Source organism: Vulpes vulpes, chromosome 12 (genome assembly GCF_048418805.1).
Source record: "Vulpes vulpes isolate BD-2025 chromosome 12, VulVul3, whole genome shotgun sequence".
Lineage (NCBI taxonomy): Eukaryota > Metazoa > Chordata > Mammalia > Carnivora > Canidae > Vulpes > Vulpes vulpes.
In genome coordinates, this window is record NC_132791.1 from 158,243,013 (window position 1) to 158,264,063 (window position 21,051).

At 43.9% G+C, this 21,051-nt stretch overlaps 1 protein-coding gene across 4 annotated transcripts in view; it reads right to left on the minus strand.

The window, feature by feature from the left end:
* The window catches only part of GNB1 (G protein subunit beta 1), a 99,386-nt gene that overhangs the window by 53,053 nt on the left and 25,282 nt on the right, over positions 1–21,051 (minus strand). The window contains exons 2-3 of one of the 4 annotated variants that reach the window (XM_072731016.1): positions 5,204–5,279; positions 703–751 (exon numbers count right to left, since the gene is read on the minus strand). The exons of 2 other annotated variants lie outside the window; for them this stretch is intronic. The gene's annotated coding sequence lies outside the window, so the exon portion shown is untranslated. The remainder of the gene's footprint in view (positions 1–702; positions 752–5,203; positions 5,280–21,051) is intronic. One more of the 4 variants, XM_026007146.2, reaches the window with a different exon arrangement.

The window sequence follows — 21,051 nt, forward strand, 5'->3', positions numbered from 1 at the left end:
GCCAAAGGCAGGCTCTAAACCGCTCAGCCACCCAGAGATCCCCAGAAGGGAAAAAATTAAAATGGAAAAATGTATCAGAGTTTGGTCTAATTCAAATACCTAGCCTGTCTTGTGGCTCAAGGCATGAAACAAAGTTAAAGTTCCCTATTCTTTTTCTTTGGAAGAAGAAAATGAGGAGCTGATCCCAAATGAGCAGTTGCCATGAAGCTCCTATGGGTATGACCATGGTGCGAGAGAGGGCATGGAGACTGTCTCAGCCTGGATTCACATGTACAGTTGTCTGAACTCGTTTCTGGCTAAAAATAAGACTCAAGTGGGGCTCTTCTGACTATCTAGACCAGAGGACAAGATCACTATCCTAGACAGCAGCACACATTAATGTGATCCGAAACCAGGAGCATCACCCTTGTAGAAAATCAAGAAACTGGGGATTTAACAAAACCAAAGCCTTAGTTTCACAACCCTACTCTGCCTCCTGGAGGCAAAGTAAGAGGAGAGACAAGGCATATCTTTAGACTCTGAGGAGCTGATGACAGATCACAGAGACTAGCTGACTCGTATCTAGGGAGCACAAGGGGGGAAGGGGCAGTGCCTGCCCAGATGTGAGAAAATATGTTTCTCAGGGCAGGCAGGGAAGGACCCTCCCTGCTTACAAGGAAGAGATGTTGCTATAGAAGTGGAAATAAGGAGTGACATACATACATGCTGAATTTTTCTCTCATCTTTTTAAGAAAGCAATCCATAAAGGAAGCTGGAAGAAGATAAAGGAAGATTTAGACATAGAATTCAAGAAAAATGTTAAATGGTTTATACAGCCAATTCTAATAAAAAATTTAAAATAGGGATCCCTGGGTGGCGCAGCGGTTTAGCGCCTGCCTTTGGCCCAGGGCGCGATCCTGGAGACCCGGGATCGAATCCCACATCGGGCTCCCGGTGCATGGAGCCTGCTTCTCCCTCTGCCTGTGTCTCTGCCTCTCTCTCTCTCTCTCTCTCTCTCTCTCTCTCTCTGACTATCATAAATAAATAAAAATTAAAAAAATTAAAAAAAAATTTCAAATCAAGCAAAGGTACATTTGCTGGGCATGATTTCTTCTATATCAACATAACTCTAAGACAGAAAGAACATTACTTACCTGCAATTCTGAGACCACCAAATCAGAGCAGAACAGATACGAAGGCATTCATTGGTCGTGATCCTATTCAGTGGGGGCAGTTATGTTTTATCAGAGGCTTTACATTGTTTGATGACAAGCCCTGCTGCAGGTAGTGTGCATCTGTGATACAAACACCACTTTATCTTTCTAAACACTGAAAAAGGCAGAACTCTAGAACACATCCAGCCTTCAGAGTTGTCCATGAAGGACTGGGGGCTTGTAAGAAACACAGTAAGCTTCTCACTTCTGAATAATTCTCTAGTACAAAGATGTTCTGAACAGGAAGATGAAATGATAATGTAAAAGAGTCTCCTAGCCGAATTGAGGAAAATCTGAGGGTAAAATGGAATATATTTTTCTTTTAAAGATTTTATTTATTTACTCATGAGAGACACACACAGAGAGAGGCAGAGACACAGGCAGAGGGAGAAGCAGACTCCCCACAGGGAGCCCAAAGCGGGACTCGATCCTAAGACCTCGGGACCACAATTTGAGCCACAGGCAGACACTCAACCAATGAGCCACCCAGGTGCCCCCAAATGGAATATATCATTGAAAACACACACAGTAACACTCAAAAAATAAAGAAACAAGAGGAAAGATAAAGCTTTTCTTTATGAAGGAACACAAATGGACATATAAGGAATGACAGACCTAGAAAACTATGTGGGGGCCCCTAAACTAGTAACACGTTCAGGCAAAGATCACGGACAGAGGCTACCATGTGCTAGGTTAGAAGATACAAGGTCTACAAGTGCCACTCATAGATCATTTCCTAATTATAAAAAGGAAAAGGTATTATCTGACAGACACCACCTTTTTTTTTTTTTTTTTTTTTTTTATTTATGATAGTCACACACAGAGAGTGAGAGAGAGAGAGAGAGAGAGAGGGGCAGAGACACAGGCAGAGGGAGAAGCAGGCTCCATGCACCGGGAGCCCGATGTGGGATTCGATCCCGGGTCTCCAGGATCGCGCCCTGGGCCAAAGGCAGGCGCCAAACCGCTGCGCCACCCAGGGTTCCCTGACAGACACCACCTTAATCAAATGATTATACTTAGTATTACCAAGAATGGAACAAATTAACATTAGTTATCTCATGATATGATTAAATGAGAAGTATTGGTCACCTATAGAGCATTTTTGCCAAAAATGTTGTGCCTGAATCCAATCACAAGGAAACGTTTATTAAACTCCAGAATGTGAGGGGTGCCTAAGTGGCTCACTCAGTTAAGCATCTGACTCTTGATTTTGGCTGGGGTCATGATCTCAGTGTCCTGGGATGGAGCTCCACTTCTAGCTCTCTGCTCAGTGGGGAGTCTGCTTCTTCTGTTCCCTCTGCCCCTCTCCTGCTCACGTGCACACACGTGCTCTTTCTCTAAAATAAATAAATAAGCCTTTTTAAAAAATCCAGAATGTGAGACATTACAAAAAACTGGTCTAAACACTTCAAAAATGTCACTGTCGTGACAGCACAAAAGGTGGGAAGACTACTCAAGATGTGGTGAGCCTAATAAGGAGACATGATAATCAAACATGCAACCCATGAATTTGATTATGCCCTGAATGTGAAAAAGAGTATGAAGACATTTGAGAGAACACTGAAGAATCTTAAATGTGGACTGGATTAGGCATTATTGAATCTATGTTAACGTTTGGGATATAACGATACTATTACGGAAATGTAAAAGAATATCCTTGTTCTTGAGACAGTAGCCTGGAGTTATAAGGAATAAAAGTATCCTGACGTCTGCAACAATCTAATGGTTCACCAAAAAGCACTGAGAAAGAGAAAATGTGGACTTCCCAAAAAGTTACAAACTACTTGGTAAAATGTATAGAATGGGGATGGATTCCTAGGGTGGCTCAGCAGTTTAGCGCCTGCCTTTGGCCCAGGGCGTGACCCCAGGAGTCCCGGGATCAAGTCCCACATCGGGCTCCCTGCGTGGAGCCTGCTTCTCCCTCTGCCTCTGTGTGTCTCTGCCTCACTATCTCTCTGGGTCTCATGAATAAATAAATAAAATCTTAAAAAAAAAAAAGGTACAGAATGTTCACTGACCTTTTTTTCAACTTTCTGTAGCTTCAAAATTATTCAAAATTAAAAGTTAGGGAGAAGGATATAATATCCTTCAATGAAAAGTAAATATAGGAATATAGGGGCACCTGGGTGGCTCAGTGGGTTGGGTGGTTGGGTGTCTGCCTTTGGCACAAGTTATGATCTCAGGGTCCTGGCATTGAGAGGATGAGTCCTCCCTGCTCAGTGGAAAGTCTGCTTCTCCCTCTGCCCCTTCCCTTGCTCGTGCTCTCTCTCTCAAATGAGTAAATCTTAAAAAGAGAAAAATATAAATTTTCTTTTAAAATACCCTTGACCGGGACACCTGGGTGGTTCAGCAGTTGAGTGTTTGCCTTCAGCTTAGGGCGTGATCCCAGGATCCCGGATCAAGTCCTACAACAGGCTCCTTGCAGGGAGCCTGCTTCTCCCTCTGCCTGTGTCACACTCTGCCTTCTCTCTCTTGATCATGAATAAATAAACAAAATATTTTTTAAAAATAAAATAAAATGCCCTTGACCTTATCTAACAAAAGATGAGACTGCCTACAGATCAATCAGAGGAAATTACTGTTGTTTCTGTAACTCTCTCAACTCCTCACTGCCCACCCTCCTCCCCAACTGATGGAACCAGGGAAGCTCCTTCAGTAGCCAGGAAACTCGGCACAGCATATGTCCCTGACTTACTGACACCATCAGTGAGCACATTTTGGTTTCTAAGGCCACTTTGAAAACCAGATGAATCAATATTTCATGTTTAATTTTCATATTTAATTTTTCCTCCTTTTAACAGTGCTTCAGTGTTTTTTCTCAGGCTGGCTAGAGATGTATCAATTTAATCTTTTCAAAACACCAATTTTCAGTGTCACTGATTTTTTCTGCTATGTCTATTTTCACTTTCATGGATGTCTCCTCTTACCTTCATTATTTCCTCTTCCTGCCTGCTTTGTGTTCAATGTGCCAGCAGGCAACAAAGCAGAAGCTTAGCTGGCTGAGGCCTCATTTGTTTCTACAGCACACACTTCATCGCATCACAGCCTCTGTGGCACAGCTCTCACCAAGACCCACAAATGCTGAGGGGTTTGTTTCACTTTCACTCAAATGAAAATATTTTCAAATTTCCCTTATGACGTCATCTTTGACTTTGATTTAATTTCTAGATATTTGAGGATTTTCCAGACAGTGTTCTGTTACTTATTTCTACTGTAATTCAACAGCCACCCCGTTATTCTGAAGCCTATCTGACAGTTCCCACATCTGGGTCACCACCAATGTCGCTTCACGGATCTCTCTTTCAACAACAGATCCCTTTGTATATATTGCACTATTTTTCGCTGAGTGCCAAAGAAGATCAACAGCAACAGAAACGAACAGTGTCTGCAGAGAAAAACAGCACACCTCTTCCCCTGCCAGGCCTGGTACAGACAGGTTAAGTCCACCAAGGCTCTGGCTGAGCAGCATCTGTGTGCACAACAGGCTTCAAACCACTCCCCAGTAAGCTGCCTTAACCTTCACACCAGAACATTTTTCTCACAAATTATCGGCCAAAAGAGAAACAACTTCCACATCTGCTGCAAGCTGGACATGAGGCAGAAAAGCAAACCCTTCTGCTCAAAATTCATACTCACATCAAGTCGCCTCACTGTAAGGATGTGCCTTCATTTTATTTTGACAGAACATGAATGTCTATTAAATTGAGAGAGCACGCCAAGGACTCAGCAACAAGTGAGTGTCCTATACCGTGCCATGTACGTGGTCTCCGGCTCATTCTCCCTGCCCCACAGCTACAGGGCTCTCCCACGACCCCATCCTCCCAACGGGCTGAGGCTCTGCCTCACTTCCCTTGTGCATCCAGGGGTTCCTCAGTAACTGTCTTCAGGAGCTACACTTTAGACTGTACAAACCTACACCTGCCTGGAAACCATACCAGCCGGACTTCCAAACTCAAACCCTACAACGACTTCAAACAGTGATACATTGAGAATCTGATATTCATACTCACTTTTTCTCCAGCCTTGAGAAATGTAAGAACACACTGGAGCTGCAGTCTCAACCATCAAAGTGTGGGGTGAATCCGGCTGTGTAATAAGGGATGCCAGGGGATGTTAGAAGCACATTTAAACAGTAGTGATAGTTCCTATGTGAAATAGTTTTGGCTGATCCTAATTGCTAATTGCTAAGTAATAAATTTCTAAACATGTTCAGTTGTTTTTTTTAGTTATCCTGTACTTTCCTATGTTCATAAAAAGTTTTTTTTTTTTTTTTTACACTTATTTCATTGTAGTTTCTGTATGGGACAAAGTAAATCTTTTAAGGAAGAGTTATGTTGGAAATGCTTTATTTTTTACAGAAGGGTATTGATTATGCATTAAGCACTGAAAAGATCTCTCCAACTTTCTCTCAAATTAGGTCTTGCCTAGATGAAGAGCTCAAATTTGGCAATAAAAAAGCAATTTTGCCATCAAGCACAGTAGTTACCACTAAACATCCAACATGTTTTTGGAAGAACCAAGAAAATACATCAATAGGAAAAGAGTATAAAAGGCAGCAATACACTCAGAGCACTTTAAACTCAATAAAGAACCAGGGAGGCACGAGCAAGACACCACCTCCTGTGGCTGAGGACTTCCTTCTAGAGGCACCTGAGGCCCCTCCAGACTGAGAAGACCCACCAGGACCAGCATAATGGATGAAAAGAGACTGCCCTCAAGACATGTCATATTTCAGAACACTAGGGACACAATTAAGATCCTACAAGTATCCAGATGGAAAAACTGGTGATACAAAAAGGACCAAAAGTCAATGACATCCAACTTGCCAACAGCAACACTGGACATTGGGAAGAATACAGGACAATGTCTTGAAAGAATTCCAAAGAATTCCATACTCAACAAAATTATCAAGTGTAAGGTCAGAATAAAGAGATATAAAGCTTAGGATGCTATTAGGGGATATTTCCTCCCCAAAGGGGAACAAATGGGGGAAGACACCCCATCTTTAACCAAGGAAGGTCCAGAGGAGACAGGGTTGTCTTTCTTTAAGATTTTTTAATTTATTTATTCATGGAAGACAGAGAGAGAGAGGGAGAGGCAGAGACACAGGCAGAGGAAGAAGCAGGCTCCATGCAGGGAGCCTGACGTGGGACTCGATCCCTGGACTCCAGGATCACGCCCTGGGCTGAAGGCAGCACCAAACCACTGAGCCACCCAGGCTGCCCGAGGGTTTTCTTTCTTGGTCCCTCCTAGTTGATGGGCCACAGTGTTCACGAATGCAACAGCCACACAAGGAAGAGCTGATCCATGTGGCTATCAGGTGTCTCTCAGGCACTGCTACATGCATCTTTGCTGTCATTCAGTGAAGGCACAATTTAGTGAGTAAGCCTTATGAGTAGACTGTTATGTTAGGGATCACTAAATAGACTTAGCCTAAGCTACCAAACTAGATTTTAAAAGTATAGCTAGAAAGAAGATACAGCTTAAATTATTTTTAGTCAACCTTAAAATTCATCAAGGACTTATATGCCAACTGTTACAGTATTAAGTACTCTTTGCATCACCTGATCAACCCCTCAGGAACCCAATGAGTATCAATGGTCATCATTCCTTATAATTTTAAACCTGTAAAATCATAAAAGAAAAATATCTGAGGTTAAAAAAAAAGGTCAGAACTAGCTCAAAGTTGTTCAAACAGTTAGTATTACACCCAGCAACTAGACAAGCCCAGGGGCTTATGCTGACACTACACTTACTCTCATTTTAAGACAATGAGTCTACATATAAAAGTTTTTTTAAACATTTATTTATTTAGGGGTGCCTGGGTGGCTCAGTTGGTTAAGCATCTGCTTTCAGCACGGGTCCTGGGATTGAGGTCTATGTCGGGCTCCCTGTGCCTTGCCTCTCCCTCTGCTTATGCTCTCCCTGTGAAATAAAAAAATAAAATCTTTTTTAAAAAAAGATTTATTACAGGGACGCCTGGGTGGCTCAGCAGTTAAGTATCTGCCTTCAGCTCAGGGGGTGAACCTGGGGTCCCAGGATTGAGTCCCACATCAGGCTCCCTACATGCAGCCTGCTTCTCCCTCTGCCTGTATCTCTGCCTCTCTGTGTGTCTCTCATTAATAAATAAATAAAAATTCAAAAATTTGTTTGTTTGTTTATTTATTTATTTGGAGGGGAGAGATAGCACACAGGAGCATGAGTGTGAGGGGAAGAGCAGAAGGAGAGGATCTTCAAGCAGGAACTCTTCCCCCTCAGTGTGGAACTCGCCAATGAGGTCGACAATGACAAGGACAACAATGCAGGGCTTGACCTCACAACCCATGAAATCATGACCTCAGCCAAAACCAAGAGTCAGACACTTAATTGAGCGAGCCACCTAGGCGCCCCATGTCTATATAAAATTTTTAAAAAGTAAAAAAAAAAAAAAGTAAGAGGGCACCTGGGTGGCTCGGTGGTTGAGCGTCTGCCTTTGGCTCAGGTCACAATCCCAGGGTCCCTCTGGGGAGCCTGCTTCTCCCTCTGCCTGTGTCTACCTCTCTCTGTGTCTCAAATAAATAAATAATAAATAAACAAACTCTTAAAAAAACTTTTAAGCAGGAAAACAGATGAAAAAATGAAGACTTGTCCCCTTGCTCATACTTTTCCCAAGTCTAAATATTCTTTGTCCTCTCCCTCTTCCTGCTGGGAAATATCACTCAACCATAAAATCAGAGCTTAAAGACACATCTTCCCTAAACGTTCCTGACCACCCCTCTCCCCAGCTAACCACCCTCTTTTGCGTTCTCCTGATCCATTTCTATTTTTCTATCCTACAAGGTTGTAAGCAGGGACTGTGCCTTGCCTTCACTGCTATTTTGGACATTTGTTTTGAGTTGGGGAGTGATCTGTTCACCTTATAAACAACCTTTTCTAGGAGCTACCCCATGGTTCCTCTTCCCAACCTGTCTTGGGGTGATCCACCAGCTCCTGACAGCATGTTTACACTACACAAACCTGTCTCCTCACCACTGACCCAGTCATAGCTGACCAGACCAGGAATAGGTACCCAGCTCAAGTCAGAACAAACTCTATCCCCTGATAATGTGGAAACGGAAACTGCTAGTGGGGCGGACTGTCCAGGTCTGGAAGTGGGACATGAACTTGAGAACTGCAGCTGGCTACCCTTCACACCTTGGACACAACTCTCTTAGCAGCAGAAAGAGCAACACAGATGCACAAGAGGAGCACACTTGCTACTGTCTCTGTTCCTGTGTCTGTTCAGGCTCCTCTATATTCTAGTCATTGTCATTAATTCTTCCTGTGTTTTGTTAATCTAGAGCTTCAGTTATTTGCTTCTTGCAATCAAGTAAATCTAATAAAATGATCTGTACATCATATCTGTGCCCTCACCAAGAACCCATTTCCTAGGTGCATGCAAAAAAAAGTACACAAACTCCTCATTTTATGGCTTCACCAATGGTCTCTGGAAGAGGTCTCCCAAATTCCCACTGGTCTTCCTTTCCAAGCTGGAATGCTTTGCCTGCAATTACATACCCTACGTCTGTCTCCCACCTGGATGATGGCAATATCTGCCATACCTAATCCCTTCCTCCTCCTTGAGTCTCATCTCCAACCGGTTTAAAGGATACCATTCTCTAGTACTTCCTATTCCCCTGACCACACTCAATTTTTAGAATCCTACACCTTGCAGTGCCCTGCAGGTTCAATCTCCTGCTATCTTTACAGGCCTTACCTTTCCAAACTGACTAATGGTGGCTTTACCACACTCAAGGACAGACTCAGACCCTTCCCAGCAGGCTGCCATTCAATTCTAACAGTCCTGTCTCCCACCCTCTGCACTCCACCCCCACTGCCCCTGGCCTCCATCTCTGACTAGCCTGCTCTGACTTGCTCCCCCAGCTGTCTCTTTCCCTCTTCAATCCACCCTACACATCACTGCCTGATTTATCTTCCTGAAGGACAGCTCTGACATCTGACTCCTCCGCTCAAGTCTTCAAACACTCCTCCCACGGAAGAAAATCAAACTTTTCAGCCCAGCCTAATTTAAAGCTCTCCACCTTACCCACTGTGTCCCAGGTGTCCCCTCCTCCCCAGGGCTCCGAGCATTAAGTCTGGAGAGGGCCAGACAGATGTACACAAACAGGCCAAGAGAGTCTGCTACTCTGCCAGATTTGGACCAAGATCTGACCACTTCAACAGATTTCTCTTAAACATAAGTCCTAGAAACACAAATGCATTTTTGCCTTAAAGAACTAAAGACAATTTTTAAAAAGTATGATAAACTCCACAGTGAAAATTAAGACATGCTCCCAACACGTATGAGCTGAAGACACGAGTATCAGATTTCCTTTAAAAACTACAAAACAAGGCGATCCGTGGGTGGCTCAGCAGTTTAGCACCTGCCTGCCTTCGGCCCAGGGTGTGATCCTGGAGTCCCAGGATCAAGTCCCACATGGGGCTCCCTGCATGGAGCCTGCCTCTCCCTCTTGCCTGGGTCTCTGCCTCTCTCAGTCTCTCTCTCTCTCGAATAAACAAAATCTTAAAAAAAATAAAAATGAAAACTACAAAACACAGAAAGCACTCTGAACTGAAAGTGTTTCTATAACTCATTTTCCTAAATCAGTTGTGACTTGTGGTGGGAACTGGAAAGAAGCAAGAATACAGATTCTATACCTTCAGACTATTTAAAATTATGCACTGTTCTTTACTGTACAGCTATGCAGACATCTATATCTATTATGTGGTCACTGTTAGAAAAGGATTTACTGAGCCCATCCTTGTGCCAGGCACTCGTTTAGGCCACTCTGAGGTAAACAGGAATATTCCATTCTGAGGACATGTACAAGCCATACTACACGATAGCACTAAAAGTGGATGGAAGTTTTAAATTGTTGATAAAAGATTTAACAATATAATGGCCTTGATATCTGGGTTCATATTTGTGAGTCCAGCTCACATATTCATTCATTCAACAAATACTCACCAAACCTCTCTTATCCATGCACTGAAGCAAGGATGTTCCTCAGTAAACAAGACAGTTCTTGCTGCTAGGGAGCTTACTTTCTAGTTCAGGAGGGCATAAGTAAATACACTATGTATGATGCTGTCCAGTGTTAAGGAAAAACAAAACTGGGTGAGATGGTGAGGTGAAATGGGATGAGGGGATCCTTTATAAGGGTGGCTTAAGAAAGTGTGGAGATGATTAGAGTCCGAGGAGTGGGGTAAGCAGGTGCAAAGTCCCTGGGACACGGAGTTCTTCCTGCCACTCAAGTTCCTACCTCCTTAGAGACTCGCTGATAACCCTGTCACTCACTTATCTCTGAATGTGACAGCAAGTTGACAAATTAACTTTTTTTTTGTCCCTCTCTGGATGTTCAGTCCAACTGCTATCCCCCCTCTCTTTTTTTTTAAAGACTTTATTTATTCATGAGAGATACAAAGAGAGAGAGAGAGAGAGAGAGAGAGAGGCAGAGACACAGGCAAAGGGAGAAGCAGGCTCCATGCAGGAAGGACGTGGGACTAGATCCCAGGTCTCCAGGATCACACCCCAGGCTAAAGGCGGTACTAAACCGCTGAGCCACTGGGGCTGCCCTGCTATCCCTCTCTTAAAAGAAATCTTGTTGGTACAAAAAAGCTAAGTCATAAAAAATGGGGGAAGGTAGGGGAACATAGCAAAGCAGCAAATATTCAAGTAAGATAAAATTCCTTGATCAAAGAATCCTTAGTCATTAGGAATTCACCAAGGAGCTTACTGAATGTAAGAAAACCAAATTCCATCTAAGTTATTCATTAATCAGGAATGTTTAAAAAGCCAAGGAGACAAACAAGACCCCTAGAGAAGGGATAAAAGATAGAGTCACTGTGAGCTATGTAGGCAGGAAAGCACTTGGAGATCATTTGCTGTTTCCTGGCTTGGTGGGGGGCAGGGGGGCCCTTCCACAGAACTGGATAGTGTGAAGTGAGGTGACTCTGAGCTGGGGGAGACTGCAGGGAGGACACAGTGGTGCTCAGGACCACGGCCACTCCAGCTCTGTCTTCATGCAGTTCTCAGTGTCTGGGCCTGGCACCAAGCAGCCTCCCAAACATCTAATATCAGTTTACTCCTTTCTTCAGTGAATGATTTTGCCTCCTCCCAATCCTACCTAATGTAGTAATTAGCAATGTGATGACGCATTGGGCCAATCACGCATCTAAATTCTGACAATAGTTGATTTTTCTTTTAAAGCCACAAATAGCATTGATTCAAAAAGCATTAAGAGGCTCACACATCATTGAACCTTCTGAGGAAAAAGTCCTAGAAAACAATGACATAGAAAAGGCACCCAAGAATGGTTCCAAAGAGAGCATATTCTGATTTTTTAACCACTTCATATATTTTCATGGAATAAATTCATCTGATTATCTGTCCTGTTTGCCAATAAAAAACCTCACATTAAAAAAGAAATGTTGGGGGCAGCCCTGGTGGCGCACCAGTTTAGCGCCGCCTGTACCCCAGGGCCTGATCCTGGAGACCCGGGATCGAGTCCCACGTCGGGCTCCCTGCGTGGAGCCTACTTCTCCCTCTGCCTATGTTTCTGCGCCTTTCTCTCTCTCTGTGTCTCTCATGAATAAATAAAATCTTAAAAAAAAAAATGAAAGAAATGTCATTAACAGCTCCATCTTTTGGGAAATGGTTAACTCTAGAAGTGAAAAATTAAAATGATTCCTATTTCCTCCTAACTACCCTGCCTTACCCCCCAAAAGTTTAACTGGCCTAGTCAAGGCTCTCTTGTTTGCTAATAAGAACTCCCACTGGGGGATCCCCAGGTGGCTCAGCGATTTAGCACCTGCCTTCAGCCCAGGGCGTGGTCCTGGAGACCCCGGCTCGGGCTCGGGATCGAGAACCACTTCGGGCTCCCTGCATGGAGCCTAATTCTCCCTCTGCCTGTGTCTCTGCCTCTCAATCTCTCTCTCTCTCTCTCTCATCAGTAAATAAATAAAATCTTTAAAAAAAAAAAAAAAAAAACTCCCACTGGAAACTGAAAAGGGACCTCACAGTTCCTGAAGCCAGGAAGCATGGTGGGCTCCAGGAAAAGTTTCTGTTTTTCTGGGTATAATCTCTCTATCCTTCTATCACCCTCTCTCCAGACCATCTACTGTCATCTTGTGCACAGTCCAAAGCCACCTACAATTCACATCCTAACCACCATCCAATGCCAGCCATGTCTGTTTCTAGAGATTCCTCTGCCCCAGCTCACTGGCTCACTGTCCTCAGACCAGGCGGCCAGCCAGCTATGCCACAGGAGAAGATGGCAGGCCCTGCCACAGGTGCTACAGACGGGGTCTGTAGAAGGGAATATGGGTAGGACCAAGCAGTAACTGGTATCTTTACTATAATAACAATCATCCCCCTTTAAGTTATATAAGCATTTATTCCTTTACTCAGTCACCATTTAACCAGTTGAAAAGGATGAGTCATAAAGTACCATATACAAATCCAAACACATAATTCGGTTCCCCAAAACTTATGGTTAACAGATAACATGTGGCACTAAAAAATAAAAAAGACAAGTAAAAGATCTCTTTAAATCTTTTTTTTTTCTTTACAGGAATTCATGAATATCCCCAAGGTCTTATCCATTTATTGTGCCAAATCTAGGAGAAAGGGCCACGGCCAGAATTGGAGAGCATCTAAGAAAAGATGCCACTTGCTCTTTTCCTACACCACACATTTTCATGTTCATCTGTCACAAATGTCAAGAAAAACTAGACACAACCTCCCAAAAGACCATTTTTAAGTAGTTTCTTGGAAGATAAATTCCATTTTTCTCTAGAAGCTACGTTAGGAATGCAGGTGAGGTCTCTTTAGTCCACATCTGCTGGTTGTTTCTGAGTGTCCTCCAACTTCCCCTCTGCACCAGACAGCACCAGCAGGACTTCACTTTGACTTCTGCCCTCACGCAGACTTCCGGTGGGCTAGCCCCTTCTCATAGGAACACACCACCTCCAGGCTTCAGTGACTAGTTTAGGCCAACCATGAGTCGTGAAAACCTCAGCTCCTCAACTGCAGCGAGGTGCCTGGGACATTGCAGTGAACTCACGGCACACCCGAAGATACTTTATTTTATTTATTTATTTATTTATTCATTTATTTATTATTTATTTATTTATTTATTTATTTATTTATTTATTTTTGATAGTCACAGAGAGAGAGAGAGAGGCAGAGACACAGGCGGAGGGAGAAGCAGGCTCCATGCACCGGGAGCCTGATGTGGGACTCGATCCCGGGTCTCCAGGATCGCGCCCTGGGCCAAAGGCAGGCGCCAAACCGCTGCGCCACCCAGGGATCCCCCCGAAGATACTTTAAAGTTGACACACACTCAGCGAAACCCACCAGATGACAGACGCAGAGGGAGCAGGCTAGCTGAGCGTCTAGGTCTCAGCTCCACCAGCAGATGGCATTACAGCCTCTGTGATGACGTCACATCCTCGCAAAGTTAAGTTTTCAGTGGTTGCTTTGAGAAAAAAGCAAGCGCAAGAAAATCAACATGGAACAGGAAATGAAGGTGGCGGTATCCAGTCTCAATGAAGTCTGAGAAGCTATACAGACTATTAGTTAGCAGTGGTTTATTTTAGAATAGGATAAAAAAAACAGGTTTTAAAAATTTATGGATAGGGCAGCCCCAGTGGCACAGTGGTTTAGCGCTGCCTGCGGCCCAGGGTGTGATCCTGGAAACCCGGGATCGAGTCCCACATGGAGCCCACTTCTCCCTCTGCCTGTGTCTCTGCCTCTCTCTCTGTCTCTATGAATAAATAAATAAAATCTTTAAAAAAATAAAAATAAAAATAAAAATAAAAATGTATGGATATAATTTTTCTTCAAATAACTACTAAGCTCTTGGGGCACAAATCCTTCAGTTTTTTTTTTTTTTTAATTTTATTTATTTATGATAGTCATACAGAGAGAGAGAAACAGGCAGAGACACAGCCAGAGGGAGAAGCAGGCTCCATGCACCGGGAGCCCGATGTGGGATTCGATCCCGGGTCTCCAGGATCGCGCCCTGGGCCAAAGGCAGGCGCCAAACCGCTGCGCCACCCAGGGATCCCCCTTCAGTTGTTTTGAACTAATGAGTCAGTAAAGGTAACTTTAGGTATTTATTTTGGTGTAGGGGCACTGTGAAAATTCTAGTGGCACTGAAGGGGCCACAAATGTGAGAATCTTTACATTAAGACTCAAACATAGGCCTTGGGAAGATGGGGAGGGGGTGCGGCACCTCCTGAACCTACACCACCACACTGGGCTCCAACTCCATTCAAAGAGCCTCACCTCTCTCCCTGCTCCCCTGCTACAGGTGGGCTGTAAATCAAACAATAAACTATTAATTCATCAAGAGCGGGAACTTTGTATTCTCTGAACAAAACCCAAGAGGGACTTAGTAACTGCTTACTGAAAGACATGTTCCCAGGGGAAGCAAGATCTGCAATGCAGCCTTGAGGATAGTGCATCTCAAAGACCGTAGATCCTTGGGGAGACAGAAGGGCTGGAAAGGAAAGGAAAGTCACCGAAGAGCTGAAGCTGGCCTCCCAGTGGGCCCCACATAAGCAAGGCAGCTGAAGCCAAGAGCTGGCACAGAGGAAGACAGGAGAAACAAGCCAAGCCTTGAGGGTTTCAGACATGACCCTTCAAGCAGCGCAGAGTACCAGAAACACTAAAGAGAGACCACCAGGGGACACAGCCTTTCTATGGTCTTCTGCCCAAAATGCAAAACCTGAATCTAACCATTAGGAAGCCCAAACAGATCCAAAGTTGGGTCAAAACCAGCCTGTAATCTTTAAAATGTCAAGAGCAAGACAGACAAAGAAAGAAAGGCTGTTCCAGATTAAAGAATAGACATGATCTCTGAACATGTAGGAGTGCCTGGGTGACTCATTTGGTGAAGCATCTACCTTGGGTTCAGGTCATGATCCCAGGGTCCTGGAATGAGTCCTGTATCAGGCTCCTTGCTCAGCAGGGGGTCTGCTTCTCCCTCTCTCCCTCTCAAATAAATAAATAAAAATCTTTTTAAAAAATAATAGAATAAATACAACATGTGTTCTGGACTGATGACCCCAGAACAGGAAGAACTGCCATAAAAGGCATTATGGGGACAATTAACAAAACATAAAATAGAAAACAGCTTAGTATCAGTGTTAATTTACAAATTTTGACGAGTGAACTGTGGTTTTATATAAACACATCTGTGTTCTCAAAAAATACACACTGATGTAGTTAGTGGTGGTGGTGGGGAAACTGATGTGAATTTTGCATTCTACTTCTTAGTAAATTCACATTTTTTTAAAAGATTTTATTTATTATTCATGAGACGCACAGAGAGAGAGAGAGACAGAGACATAGGCAGGCTCCATGCAGGGAGCCAGATGTGGGACTCGATCCCGAGACTCCAGGATAACACCCCCAGCAGAAGGCAGATGCTCAACCACTGAGCCACCCAGGCGTCCCTCACATTTTTTTTTTCACATTTGTTTTAAAACAAAAGTCATGTACATTACAGGAGAGCAACCTGGCAATCACGTGTAGGATGAACTAGACAATGAGGAGCACATCCTCTGTTACCCAGTCTGCCACTCAGTGACTACTGGGGACACCCTCTCCTCTCCCAGTCCTGGCAGCAGCCCCAGAGCCACCCCTTCTAGCAGGAAGGAGGATCTCAGCCAGAGGGGCTGGCTCCCTGGTTAAGAATGGAGTGCTCTGAACACAAGCCAACAAGATTGGCAAACTGGGCAATCAGGAGACTAACAACAATCTGAACAGGGTGTGGCCACCCATTAATACCTCCTCACAGCATGGGGACCATGCTCCCCACTTCCTAAATATACTACCCAATGGTGCAAAGTACTTCATTTTTATGGAAGTAGAACTAATGAGCTCAGCAGGAAGATAAACCAATGAAAACTCAGTGGAGTGCATGGAATCATCCCTTGGAGACTTGCAGAAACATCAAGGGGAGGGAAGGCAATGCAATTCAAACTGCAGTGGACCAAGGCCACACAAACCGCCTCCACACACCAAAGGGGAACCCTACACAGCCCACAGTCCTCGACCCTACAAAAGCACATGGTAGACCGCAGGCACAAAACAGGTCCCCGCCAAGGCACTGCTCACATTGGGAGGTCCTGTGTACTGCAGGGAGCTGGGCAGCACCCCTGGCCTCTACCCACTAGATACCAGGAGCACACCCCAAGTTGTAACAACCCCAAATGTCCCTCTGAGAATTCAGTCACTGTTCCTCTCTGCAGCCTGTCAACAGAATCCATGAATGGGCTATAGTTTTCCAATCAACCAATAGAGTCTGAGCAGTCCAGGTGGACAGGCTGAGGAGAGATGCTGGGTAGACACAGCATCAAGGGTAGAGAGAACAGAGTAAGTGACAAATGCCCAACCCCATGAACTGTGGGACAACTTATGACTGATATAAGTGATACTCTAGGTAAACATGAAAGCACAGCAGCCAATCCAGAAAACTAGTGACACCTAAGTGCCTGCCACACTGGAAAGGAGGTGGGAGGAGGCACCGGCCACACTACAGACATGTTTACAGACTTAATACCTTCTTTACAGGAATGCCTCCTCAGAGATAGGAATGCTGTTCTCATGCCTAAACCCATAGTGATTAAGTCCCAACATGATCCAGATGTTGTCCAGGGAACTACAAAAGAATTTTTAAAAATAAATACAGGGATCCCTGGGTGGCGCAGCAGTTTAGCACCTGCCTTTGGCCCAGGGTGCGATCCTGGAGACCCTGGATCAAATCCCACGTCGGGCTCCCGGTGCATGGAGCCTGCTTCTCTCTCTGCCTCTCTCTCTCTCTTTCTCTGTGACTATCATAAATAAATAAAAATTTTAAAAAAAATAAAAAAACGGTTTAAATAAATAAATAAATAAATAAATAAATAAATAAATAAATAAATAAATAAATAAAAAGAACTCACACCCCAGGGGATCCCTGGGTGGCTCAGCGGTTTGGCGCCTGCCTTTGGCCCAGGGCGCGATCCTGGAGTCCCGGGATCAAGTCCCGCGTCGGGCTCCTGGCGTGGAGCCTGCTTCTCCCTTTGCCTGTGTCTCCGCCTCTCTCTCTCTCTCTCTCTCTCTGTATATCATGAATAAATAAATCTTAAAAAAAAAAAAAAAAAACTCACTCCTCATCATCAGTTAGTTTTTCAGACCCTCCTCAGTTCAACTGTCCCAGAGGGATTCTCCTTCCAAGAAGAAGGGACTTCCCTTACATGAACTTCCAAATTTCAAACATCACAGTAAGCCTCCAAAAGAAATTTAAACTGGAAAACTTTAGAAAACCTATCTATAGTTCTTTGTATATAAAATACTCTATTGGGATCCCTGGGTGGCGCAGCGGTTTGGCACCTGCCTTTGGCCCAGGGCGCGATCCTGGAGACCCGGGATCGAATCCCACATCGGGCTCCCGGTGCATGGAGCCTGCTTCTCCCTCTGCCTGTGTCTCTGCCTCTCTCTCTCTCTCTGTGACTATCATAAATAAATTAAAAAAAAAAAAAACTCTATTAACTTTGTGTTAGCACATAACTGATAAAAGAACATATTTTTAAGATTTTGCTTATTTACTCACAAGACACACACACAGAGAGAGGCACAGAGGGAAAATCAGGCTCCATTCCACGCAGGGAGTCTGATGTGGGACTCGATCTCGGGTCTCCAGGACCACACCTGGGGGCTGAAGGTGGCATTAAACCACTGAGCCACCCGGGCTGCCCTAACAGAACATTTTTGAAGGTAAACAACTCACAGCAGTGTTTCTGTGGAGGTCGTGCTGCACAGCAAGTTGCTCAGGGTCTGAGATCAGAAAGTGTATTTGGGTCCCAACTCTGGGACCCCAGGTCAACTGCTTAACCCTCACACCTTAGCTCTGCTGCTAAGAGGTCAAAAGATGCCTTGCTGGTCAAGAGCTCAGAGCAGGAAGGGCAGTTTTTTCCATAGAGGGCTAGACAGCACAAGTCTGAGGCCCTGAAATACTATAACTAGTCAGTCGTGCTATGGATTCCACAGTCACAAAAGCAGCCACAGACAACACGTGAGGGATGGCAGCTGTGCTCTGTTACGATCTAAACACAGACTTGAATTTCTCATAACTTTTGCATGTCATAAAGTATTCTTCCTTTGATTTAATAATTTAAAAACTTTAAAAAAATAAAATAAAAAAATAAAAACTTTAAAAATAATTCTTAGTTTGTGGGCCATACAAAAAGGATGGCAGACTGTATGTAGCTTGCCAGCTTCTGGTTGAGAGTATAATGTCCGGCACCCAGCAGGTAGTCAATCCACAGTTACAGTTACTACCTTGAAACCTTACAGATCACAATAACTACGTGCTGTAAATCACAAATCTTAGAACCAAAAACGGATCCCCAATATCCTCAAGAGCTGGGCTGCTCCCACCTACCAATTCTGTTCCTAGCCATTGTGCTTTGCTGTGACTTCTGCTGGCCTGAAGAATAAACTCACTTCAGATACACCTAGCAGGGGCAGCCCGGTGGCTCAGCAGTTTAGCACTGCCTTCAGCCCAGGGCGTGATCCTGGAGTCCTGGGATCAAGTCCCACGTCGGGCACCTTGCACGGAGCCTGCTTCTCCCTCTGCCTGTGTCTCTGCCTCTCTCTCTCTCTCATGAATAAATAAATAAAATATAAAAAAGATACACCTAGCACTCCTCCACTCCAAGAAACGAACTTTTGATTCTTTAAAATTATGTCATCTTGCTAATCAGTCTGGAAAATATACTATATGAAAGACTCCCCCCCACAAATTTATACTTTAACTGGAATTCTACCTCTAACAATTTATATGTAACCAAGAGGTTACATTTTAGCTGAACATCTACCCATATCTTTTGCTCTCTACATCTTAGGTCCATGACAGGTGTTGACACTTCTCCCCTTTCACATGACCTAAAATCTTCATCAGCCACACTGGGCTGCACTGATTAAATGCCATTTTGTCTTTGGTTTGGCCTGACTGCCTTGTACAGACTGACTGTACAGTGCTACTATCTGACGTCAACTGAAAAGTATGGCTATTAAAAAGCACCAGGGGTGCCGGTGGCTCAGTCAGTGGAACATGCAACCCCAGATTTCACCTCAGGTCCTGATCTCAGGGTCAAGGGATCAAGCCCCAAGCTGGGCTCCACACTCAGCAGGAGTCTGCTGGGGTATTCTCTCCCTCTGTTCCCCGCCCCCCCGCTGGTGTTCACACCTCCTCTCTTAAATAAATAAATCTTAAAGAAAAAAAAAAAAAAACACAACTAAAGATACCAAGAGAAGAAATACAAAATCTCAATAGTTAATTCCTATTTAAAAATTAAACATAAAATGTAAAACATTTCCATGAAGAAAATTCCAGGTCCACAGGGCTTAACTGAATTCTTCCAAATAATTAAGTTAGAATATCAATTTCATGTAAAATCTTCTCAAGAATTATTTTTTTAAAGATTATTTATTTATTCATGAGAGACACAGAGAGCGTGCGAGGCAGAGACATAGGCAGAGAGAGAAGCAGGCTCCATGCAGGGAGCCTGATGTGGGACTCAATCCCAGGACTCCAGGATCACGCCCCGGGCCTAAGGCAGGGGCAGGCGCTAAAACACTGAGCCACCCAGGCGTCCCTCTTCTCAAGAATTAAAATAAAAGTTCATTTAATTTTATAAGGCCAATATACCTACACCTAAATTCTGACAGTGACATTACAAAATAGGAGAATAGGCCAATCTCTCTCACAAATACAGTGTGCTTGAGACTCTCTCTCCCTCTGTCCCTCCCCCACTTTCCCTCTCTTTATTTTTTTTTTTAAATAGTAGCCGTTGTTTTTTTTTTTTTTTTCCTTTATTTATTTATGATAGTCACACAGAGAGAGAGAGAGAGGCAGAGACACAGGCAGAGGGAGAAGCAGGCTCCATGCACCAGGAGCCCGACGTGGGACTCGATCCCGGGTCTCCAGGGTCAGGATCGCGCCCTGGGCCAAAGGCAGGCGCCAAACCACTGTGCCACCCAGGGATACCCTTTCCCTCTCTTTAAAAAATGAAAGTTAGAATCTTCAAAAAAAAAAAAAAACAAAACAAAAAAACACCAGACTGCAGTTGTTATATGTCAATTATGACAATTCCCATGGCATCAATTCTTTTGCAAAAAAATAATGAAAAAATGCAGGGGGAAAAAAAAAGGCAAGCCATGAGCGTAAGATGTACTGAAAGAGCAAACTACAGCACCAATAAAAACTTTCACCTTGGGACACGTGGGTGGCTCAGTGTCTGAGCGTCTGTCTGCCTTTGGCCCAGGGTGAAATCCTGGAGTCCCAGTATCAAGTCCCACATCGGGCTCCCTACATGGAGCCTGCTTTTCCCTCTGCCTATGTCTCTACCTCTCTATGTATCTCATGAAATAAATAAATAAAATCTTTAAAATAAAATATGGAGAAAACAGTATCTTACTATAACATGTTCCTTGCCCCCATCAACCCATAGGAGTGAGGATGGGCCTGTATTTCTTCCAGACTTTGATTACACAGGTGCATAATTTTTCATGAATGAATCAAATGATATATCATACATACTCTGAAAATTCTTCTCACCCCCCCATTTACTACACTGTGGTCATCTCATAACCATAAAGAAGGGTCATTTTAAGTTTTTTTTTTAACAGCTGTATTCTGTGGGTAGCCAATTCCTACTAACAGGCAGTTAGAGTCAACCATTCATTCATTCCACAAATATTTGAGATATACTACAGCAAAGGCACTGTCAGAGTATGTATCATGGAGATCTCTGCCCTTGTAGAATTTATATTCTAGTTACCACA